Below are 10,850 nucleotides of genomic sequence, written 5' to 3' on the forward strand. Positions count from 1 at the left end.
ATTTGATGAATTTCTACCAAGACATTGTTCAAATCCAATGGTTGAGCGGGCTACTGATGTTCCCCTTTTTGGCCGCTCTTACCCGTAAAAAGCGATTGGCTGGCAAACACTAAATCGTGCCCAGAAGCGAGTGCAATTGTACCACCATCTTATCTAAGCTTATGACCTCTGAATCCTTGAGATGTTACCACTATTTGTTTTATGGACAGCAAATGTCATCCTGGTTCCTTACATTCTGTGCAAATGCTGAAACTTGGGAATTTGTGTTGCAGAAGCCAACCAGGCAATATAATCATTGGTTGGATGAGGAATACAGAAAAAGTGGGGATCGAATTAAAGATCTTTCTGAATTAAAAAAACGGTCTAACGATCCCAAAACTGACTTTAGTCGAATTGAATTACTTTTATCGTTCGAGAAATCTCAATCGACAATCTGTCTGCAGAGTACACATTTCAATCCGAATTTATACAGGATGGATTTGCTGTATTTCAGGGCCCATTTTTTTCGTTGCCAAAGGTTGATCGTGTTCGCAATATACGGGTCGAAATGAAAAAAAAAATGATAACATGAGTAAACAAACCGAGCGTGACTTTGAATTTTTAAGTGATCCAACGAAATCACCTATTTTATGTGAACGGGTTTTTTTGCCGGGCTAGATGTACGAAATTGTGTATTGAAAATGATGAAATGAAAAGGTTGGTTGTGTTCTCTAGTAATACCAAATTGAATTTGGAATTGAATGTGCTTAACCAAAAGCAGTAAGTAAGATAACTCATAGTACTGTGTCATTGAGAGGATCAGCATATTTTCTGATGTTTTCAAAATGCACCTTTTTCATGCCAAATATGGATCTTCAGAGCCCATACACTGGTTCCATAGGCGCTATTCCAGGCAAAATATATTAGATATTTGGACTATAAATAAATGAGACATCTAGTCATCGAGCCCATAAACCCGGGAATTCGCTGTCTTTTTATCTGACGTCACAAATCTCCCACGTGATACTTTTCCACTGTAAACAGATTCCTGGAAATAAAACAAACTCTCTTTTGATCTTAATTCCTCTTTTATTGCTTGTTCTTTTATATGCGAATGGATTTTTAAGCCAAACATTCAAAATCTTTGCCATTCAAGTATTTCGTTTATTTCGTTTGAGAGCCTCAATGATATATTTGCCCGCTTCAAATGCACGAGACAAAATGTACTGTTTCGACAAGGGGAATGTTGGAATCGGGTCATAAGGACTCCTCTGCCCAATGTTACTTTGGGGGGAAGAATACACACCAACAAACACTCAAAACAATACAAACATGTCGTTTCCCAAAAGGAGCTCATTTCCAATAGATTGTCTTCAATTGTTGTCCGTTCCAGTACGTGGACAAATCCATCCAGTGAGCATTTCAATTATACCCATCGCAGGACACGACTTCGAAAATGACTTGAATATAAAACTGCTGATTATTATTGTCATTATTATCATTTTCGTTCTTGTTTTAAGACGGTTGGTTTGACGGAGAGCATTCCATGCCATATTCAAGTCGACATGCTTGAGCTTCCGTCTGGAAAAGGGTGAAAAACAGCGTCCAAGATCCTTTCGTACAGATTACGATAGAATGAATGTCCATCTATGAAATGCTCATTATTTGCACCTTAAATAGATAAAAGAATGGCCAAAGACTAGTAGTGTGTACACGCCACTCAAATTTAATACTATCATCAAAAACCTCAAGAGGGGTGCAAGAGGTATTGTAAAGTGTTTTACTATCTACATTCATCGTTGTTTCTTGAGCAAATCCTGTTGAGAGAACTTGGCCACATTCGTTTCAGAAACAGTGTCCCCCCGCTTTTCACAAAGCTCCATCCATGTAAGAACCGAGGGAGGCAGATGACTCAGCCCATTTTTGCTCCCCTTTTCGGGAAGCTCAAACCGTTGATCTACAACAATGAAAGAGAGACATTGCGCAGCTGATGGTGATGCAAACAAAATTCGGGGATTGGGTTGTGGAATTGAGGGACATGAAAGAAGATAAGATGTGCATTCTTATTCATTCTCAAACTGTTCGAAATGTAACGATGCGACTCTAAACTCCAGAGGGCCAAAATCAAGCATCAGAAAATAAATGAATGCGCTTTAGAACGAAGTCATCATTGATCCTTGGAGTAATCAGCTCGTTCTTTTTCCTGATTCAAGTCATCAAGGCCATGTGTGACGTTATGTGCTATTGCAAACATCGCAACAAGATTGTTTAAAACTAAAGAAAGAGCTATTGGAAGAATAAAAACTGCAGACTTGACCAAAGGAGTGTCTAAATTGAAACCACCGATCATAAAGTTCAAGATGCTTGCATGTTTATTAGGTACCATTGTTCAAGTCTTTAACAATATAAGGATAAATGCATGATTCAAACTTAATCATTGACCTTAGTCATCCGCTTTCCTGGAAGATATAGCTCAGTGACGGGACCTGGCCGTATGATTATTCCTAGACGCTCAAAGTCGTGGACTCGTGGTGATCGGTCGGTCGGTCGGTCGGTCGGTCGTCCTCCGATCTTCTCTCTCTCTCTCTTTCTCTCTCTCTCTCCCCTTCTGTACCCTTAGGGCAAGTAGGGAGAATGAATTCAAGCTGTTCCCTCAAGGGATACTGAAAAGCCGCTCTGTGAGATGGGAGGAACAAAGACATTACAACATCGAGCGTCCTGCTGTGTTCAAAAGAATGCTCTTTTCCAGCTTCAACTCATGCAGGAGGGAAAAACGCCAAAGCCTGACTGGTCAGCTATCCCATTCTAGCCCCTCATGTTTTTGGCCAAAAGTTGCCACAAAAGTAAGCCAGATCTTCAACTTGGATTCTTGAAAATCCTAACTAAAATCATGGGCCTTATGGCAAGCAGTCACTGTATGAACGCAAAGTACGTCCACCCACGAGCGGTAGAATCTCGTAAGGACTTTCTGGCCACTCAACTCCCCGGCCAAAACTATCCCAGTTGAGTGGTTCGAGATTTGGCAAGCCTGATGACTTGATCGGGGGAACGCCAAGGAGACGAGACCAAAAAAGAAGAGGCGGACGTTCCAACTACTACACATACACATGCACAGACACGCAGACAAGACCCACCGACCGACCGACCGACCGAACGGACCAAAGAACGACGACGTTAGAAGAGGGAGAAGGAGAAGGAGAAGCAGAAGAAGAGGGGAAGAGGGGAAGAGGTTGAGAAGAACGACGAGAATTGGGCGAACTCTGCTATCTCCCCCTTTTCAGGCGATGGAAACCAGACTTCTATGACTACTTCTACTATTGCAACAACAACAACAACAACAACGAACTCCTTGTTCCTCATCTTCTACTTGCTTGCTTTGCTGGCTGGCTGGCTGCCTGACTATCAGAATGGCTGGCTGGCTTTAGTGAGAGAAGACTCGAGGAAGACGAAGGAAGAGATGGAGGAAGATGGAGGAGGGCAGCAAGTCTGAAGTAGCGGATGAATGCTCATGGAGGAGACAAGTGATTTATTAACCCCTTTTTAGTTGGAGAATGTTTTTAAAAGCACCACCAACGAAAGTGGAGAACAGAATCATCATTCCTGCCTCTGGCCCAACTATAATTATTAGGATTATTATCATGACAATAGACTGTTGCAATAAACATTCGATCACTACATACATTGGTTGGCACATCGTCATCTTCATGATCTTCGGGATCTTCATGTTCGTCACCATCGTCACCATTGTGAACGAACGTCAAGTCATTCCCGGACACACGGGACATGGAAAACGATGCGAAAAACCCGCCGTCCTCGTCGTCCTCGTCAAAATGACATGATTATCTGTTGTGGGGTAGAAAAACTGGAAATACTGGCTTTTCACAAGATCACAAGAACTTAATAGGAAAGGAGATACTGACTTTGGCCATGCTCAAAACATGATTGTCTGCCTCAAAGATGTACCAAATTAGCAATACTCGGACGACATCATTTGCAGTTTCTCGTCTGTGTATAAAGGCAAAGAAAGTCGAATAATCTCTATCCACTTCAACTTCACGCCCAATTATGAATTGATTACTCCGCGTTGTTGGCCATTCCCATGATGTCTAGTTCTTAAGGGTAATAAGATATCGTTTTCGCAGGATCATGACGGATGGATGGATGGATGGATGGCCGAGCCCTGTGCTCTGGATCTCGCCTTGCTCATCTCTAGCTGTGTCGGCAAAGGATTTGTTACCCCTAATAAAGATTTGCAACGACCAAGCCAACAACCCTTTCAATGCAGTCACAAAAGTGAAGTGTCATTTAATGGCTAATAAACAGGTCTTTTATGATAGTTTAGTAGTTCTTAAACTTCAGTCTAGCAGTGGCATCGTTGCGCTTAACAGGACAGATCACGACAGGTAAGAACAATTCGGGGTTCGAGAGGGATTTCAGAGAATCAAAACCAATCTAGTCTCCAGCCAGCAATCTCGTGCGACATCGATCCGGGTAGATGAAGTGATTATCAATATGAGTCGTCAGCCCTAGCCCAAATGAGATCCAATTGTCCTCGTCTGTTCGAAATTAAATCATCAACATGCTGGTTCAAATCATATGAATTATTCACCTGGCCAACGCCATCCAGCTCGACTGGAAGCAGCCCGAGCAAGCATTATTCTCTTGGCCATTTATTGCGTTGATGAAGTCATTAAATGTAAACATTCAGTTCCTTACAAGGAGGCGCTCACCATCTGTCCGTTTCGTAAGGCCTGCTTTACGTCCACACTTACTCGAACCAAAACAAACCATAAACGTTAGTTACGACGCCATTATGAAAGTAGAGCCGCCAAGAGCGGAGCATTTTCCACACGAGAGAAGAGAAACAAGGCGGCCCCAAAGAGAGCGTTCCATTTAGACTAGTCCTCCCATGCGTTCTCACAACTGGTCTTTGTGAGGGTGTTCTCAACTTGTACATGTAATGTAAAATTGGGATTAAATCGGCACAATTGTCGCCTTAAATGATAACATTTGTTTCTCTTTGTTGCTGGTTCATGGAGCGACGGATTGTCTTTTGAAACCTCGGGATAAGGTGTTACTTGAATCGTGTTGTCTTGAGTGTATAAAACATCTCTTGATTTGTGTATGTTACAAACAGAGATTCAATGGGGCAAAATCACTTCGTTACATAGTACATAGTAGAGCTGGAAATGACCTTAAAAAGTCCCTTTATTAAAATACTAAACGCCAGTAGAACAAAACTCAAAAGCTCAAAACTAACCTCAAGATTGACCGCTAGATATTAGTAAGATCGACATCATTTACAAAAAGACGAGCTGATCCTGATTCTGTCACTGGTTGGCTTGCTAGTTGAAGGAGAAAATTTGACTGAGCAGTTCATGATACTTCGATAAACTGCAGTCTTGGCAAAGCTCTCAAATTCCATCTCATTTTTCTTCTAACGAGGAATCTTGTTTTGTGAAAACTCTGTCGGCTAAAGAAATTATAGGCCAAAATTTGCACTCACCACAGAAGAAGACTCTTTCAGAATGTATGCAAGATCAGTAACCAAATTTACGGGATGTTTCAGAAAAATGGATCAGATGACAAATCAATTTAACTGCAACATGCTCATATCTTTCTTCCCTTCTTACTTCCATTCACAGCATTGACTGATTTATTAATCTAGAATATGGTCATCAAAACCAATTGTAACTTTGTTTTTCATTGGTTTAATCTCACTGAACTGGCCATTACTTTGTAAAATCGTTGTCACGTCGTTGTTTGTTAGCCAAATTGTTATGATTAAGGGTATCCATAACACCGAGGCATCATTTGTTCTCAAAAAAGGGATGTTCTTAAGGATTTCCAAACCAAGTGCGAGTTTCTAGAGAAAGCATTCAAGAATTATTCTTTTGCATTAAAAGCAAAGCTTATTGCTCTCTAGATCATAAAATCATTGCCCTGTCAAACTGTTATGATTGTCCGTCCGGCCAGTGTCCAAGTGCAAATGTTCTTTTCCATCGACACAGTCACTTATATTAAGAGCAATCCATTAATGCATTGAGTTATGAATTGGCAATATGCATGTCTTTTTTTTCGCAATAACAATTTGATGATCCCAAAGAGGCTGATCTGGCAAGGTTTTGCAAATAGCCTTTTGCTTGCTTTTTGTTGCGCAAAGTGAAAAAGCACCAATTGCCTATGAATATATATTTTTGCATTTGAAGCCAATCTACGCGTAATCCATACTGTCAGTCGAAACAATCCATTTTATGCTGGACCTTGTTATGCTTCAATTAAGAATATCAGTGAAGCCAATGCATTTGAGGTTGCCTTTTGCCAAATACGTTTTAGTCAAATGACCTGCATTAGATTTCCTCTTTTTCGCCTCACATGAAAAGCCATTCCTCTAATTTTCAAAGATATTGAACACTCCCACCACCACTCTACAACACCTTCACACTTTTCATACCAATCGCTTAATCTGTTCAGAACGTATGGATCACTCTTGCATTATGCCGAAAGTGGTGACACAAATCGTTCCAAAATTGTCCTTGAATTTGCGAACATTTAGCAAAAGTCATTTTTGGACGTAGAGGAACTATCGAAATGATCGCAAAGCACGTGCTTGCAACAAAAACTGACCATAAAACTCCGCAACCTCCATGGACTTTAAACCCCCGTGAGTCTAGTATTCAGACTTTGCTGAGGCCCTACAAGTGACATAGGGCTGTTGATACACAAAAGATAGCGGGTCGCTCATGCTCCTTGACAATCAAAGAGGGGAAATATGAACAGGACTAGCGGAGCGAAGTCTAGGCCTATCCCGATCAAAGACAAGGGTTCTTTTCCAAGAACTGAGGAAGGCTTTCCGACAAAGCTGTGCTTTAATGCACAATCGTATGAACACGGTCTTTAGGGACCCACGAGTACACACCTTCGAAACTCTTCTTCACCAAAGGAGACGCCTCTGAAAGCAATCTCTCTGAAATACTGAATGGTCTAGTTACAAGATTGCTCGGTTAGTCATTCATGCAGTAATGCAACGCATATAAAGAAGCTGGTTGGAGTATCTTTTTGTTGTCTGTTACATTGGAGAACTTGGAAACATTTCTATAGTATTTCTATAGTTTTCGTGACAATTGCGCACTTCATTTCAGTTCGAAATGAAGTCTGCTCAATTTGAGCGCTTGAAACCTCAGACATTTTTGTTGCTATATGACCTGCTACTTGAAATGCAATAGCTAGTGCTACTGGAAGGAAGAAATTATGTGAATTATTCCCTACCAATATAAGAGGGAAGCAAATTAAGCAATGAAGGAGACTTAATTGTTCGATTTAACCGGGATTCTCGAGGGTTTTAAGTTATCGCATATTTAGATACACTTCATTTTAAATCATCAAAAAGTATCAGATACAGTTCGAGCCAGCCCTCTTTCGATACTATGGAGTTCGTAAGTTCTCTGTTCTCTCTCACTTCTGCATTATTCCTACAAAAACATGCTAGACCTCCACTACCTTTTTATAAACCTGTTAAGCTAGGTGGAGCTCAAATGAGAGAAGAATTTTACTACAATAATCTTTATTTCAGCTTTTGATCATGTTAGTGTATAAGATGTGTTAAGGTGCTTGTATCGTTATCATGTACAAGAAAAAAAAGATAAACGAATAAAAAGAATACAACCACCTGAATGATGAAAAAGTAGACAAGAATGTGATATACACGGCTAGGAAAAATAGTTTGGGATTTTTTGGTCAAAAATATTTTCTTTTGGTCAAAATAGTAACTTAAAAGAGTTACGAAAATCAGCCAAAATAAGTTACGAAAACGTAAAAAAATTAAAGAAAAGATGAAAACTGTTTTTTTTGTGTGGATATTCAAGTATAAGTGTGTTTTTTAAGGCAAATCTTACTTGATTATTGTTTTCACGATCTTCCTTCATTTTGGGCTGCGTGTAATTCCCGATCTTCGCCCTGGGTTAAAATCTTAATTTAACGTAAAAAATTATACTTCCGACCCCTAGTGATATTACAGTAATGATGACTAGAATTATGTCGGTGAACATGGAAAAGTGAAGAGGGAAATATCAGATAATATATAAACAGGTGGGTAGAGCTAGATGATGAAAATTTGGTTATTGCAGAAGAACGAAAGATGAAATTAACATGAAGAGCGTTCTCTTGACTATACCCGTAAGTGAACCAGGTCGTCTGCATATTGAAGATATTGGATGAATGAGTGGTTTATGGAAGGGCCTTGGTATGTAAGATTCTTCGGACTGCTCGGATTCATATAAGTCGAAAGGTATGGACGATAAGGGATCCCCTGCGGAAGGCCAATAGAGATTCAATCTGGGTCCCCTCGCAGACCACTCTAATTTTGGCCTTTACCCTACAAAACTCATATATTAATATCAGCACAGTGCAAGGCACTCAAAAAATGAGTCCTGGTCCTAACGAGCACCAGTAACTCAGTCTCTAAATAAGTGGTTGTGCCCTTCTTTTATGAGCCTTTTTCAATTCAAACTTGGGCATCAATACATATTTATGGCAAGATTGCGCATGGATCCAACCATTTTTCATCGCCTGATTCATTTTCCTTGCAATGTTTTACATCCAAAAGCCCAAGCTAGCTCCCTGAAGAAAAAGAAATGTTGGGTTCGAAATAAGAACCTCAAACCTATGAGAGAAAATAGAAACTATTTTTAACATTATATGCATGAAGGTAAATCCTCTTTTTTTCACTTTAACTACCCACGGTCGCTATCAGTTCTGATTGGGTGCTTGATCAGATGCCAAGATTTCTAGTTGCGTTTGCTTTAATCAAAGAAACAAAAATAACAACTTTTGCAAAAAAAGTCTTTAAAAATAGCTCAGATTAGCACATAACATCACTTAAAGTACATTAAGAATGTAATTGTTCAAACCCTAGTCCAACAATGTTATTTGTCCTCTTTGTAATACACTGACATAAAATTTCATAAATATCGATTCAGCACATGCTTTGTTATTACAGTTTGAATGTTGCGTTATGCAGTAAAATTAGTTTTATTGGTTGACCACCCAAGTCATCAAAAGTAGATGAACAGAGGGTAGAGGTAGGAAAAATAGATCGAAAAAGACCAAACTATGTTTTAACTTAGTGCAAAGCAATGATTAACTTTGGCAGTAAAATGGGTAATATTCTTTTATTTTAGTTAAAAGCTGAAATTAATAGACATTTTCACACTTAAAATTTATTCATGATGTGAAATTGCTGCTAATTTTTTCTTAAACATGAAATTTATCATGTATTTGAAATAGTAGGATATACATCGAGCAGCTCAATGTTTGTAGATTTAACGTGGATCAATATAGTAATCTGAGCTACTTTAGAGATGGAGTTGTTTACCAAAAGTTGGTCCTTTTGATGCTCTAACAAAGAAAAATGCAATTAGAAGTATTGGCATTTGTGTTGTGGGTACCACCGTGTACCGTAATGCAATAACAAGTTCTGTCATGCTGTAAGAAGTAAACGAATGTCACAATAATTTTTACTTTGGGAAGGAGATTTGCGGTTCAATCCTCCTACTGGCCTTACTCAGTACAATTTGAAGACGCCAATGTTATGATGCCAGAACATATTACGGCGTTCTTGAAGTTTGTGTCTTGTTTGGTAAATGTGTGAAATGAGTCCAATAACGTTTGATAGGCAGAATCGCCTCAACGTTCCAACCGCAAGGTTATGCTGATTATTATGGTTGATAACTAATGAATCGATAATTTGACAAAATATCTGTTTTCTTCAAGAGCAAACTCTAAATGAACGATATCGACAGGGATTGCTAAGACTTTTTACCCTCAAACAGGGGGCATCTTTGTCCTTTTGAATGGTATTAATTGTTAGGGATATCGGCTGTTTCTGTGAAATGAAAATATGCATTGTCGCACTATACTAGGAACTTGTTCAGCTAAGCGGTGATCCATCTGAAAATACCAAAATCGTATTGGCAAAGAAAATAATGTACGCTTTTACCATCGGCTAGCAAGTGGTAAAGCAGATCGCAAATATGTACACTAAGAAGATATGTTTCTACGACGAAGACCAATTATTTGTAATGTGTTGACTCTAAACAATCGAGCTTTTGATAATCGTGTTTAGAAAGTCTCCAAACCCGACTTTTGACCCTTGTTTTGCCGTTTTCAATTCATGGGAAGCCGAAAGAAGTTTTGAATTGATCTTATCGTGCCATCTTAGACATATTTTGGCTCTCCACTTTAGTGTTTTAACAATGTCGTTAACGTGTTCGAAAAGTACACGGAGAAAGTGATGTGCAAAGTAGCTTTTGAATGAATATTTGATTCATAAGTTTCGAATTAACCTCTTGCTGTACATGTTGCAAAGCAGTAAAAATAGACCTAAGATTGAGCAGAATACACTCCATGGCTCAAATCTCCGATTTTGCACCCTAAATGTACAAGGCTGTTATGCTTCATATAAAACCTGAATCGTAAAAACTTGCGCTTAAAAAAGAGCTTAAACCAGAGTGCTCTACATGTAACACTGAAATTGTGGATGTATTGTAGACTTTAAACAAAAAGGTTATCAAAATGTAACATCAATTTTGAGAGATTCTTAACTTCTACCCTTCCTTTTACAAAGAGTCGGCAAGTGGCGGGCAGCTAACTAGCTAATGAAACACGCACGCACCAGTTGAAAAACAACGGGAAAGGGCTTCTTCATCGCTCTTAATACGTACAAGGAGTCGTCAAAAATATTGAAAAATGAGTTTTGTATCATGCCCAAAGCACTAATAATATCAAAATGAAATTGTTGTATAATTAGACTGAGAGGCACATTTTGCATTTCCCTTATGAGAAGTTCGCTTCTTCCACGTACCTTCTTTTGT

The sequence above is a fragment of the Tigriopus californicus genome, chromosome 1, assembly GCF_007210705.1.
Source record: "Tigriopus californicus strain San Diego chromosome 1, Tcal_SD_v2.1, whole genome shotgun sequence".
NCBI lineage: Eukaryota > Metazoa > Arthropoda > Copepoda > Harpacticoida > Harpacticidae > Tigriopus > Tigriopus californicus.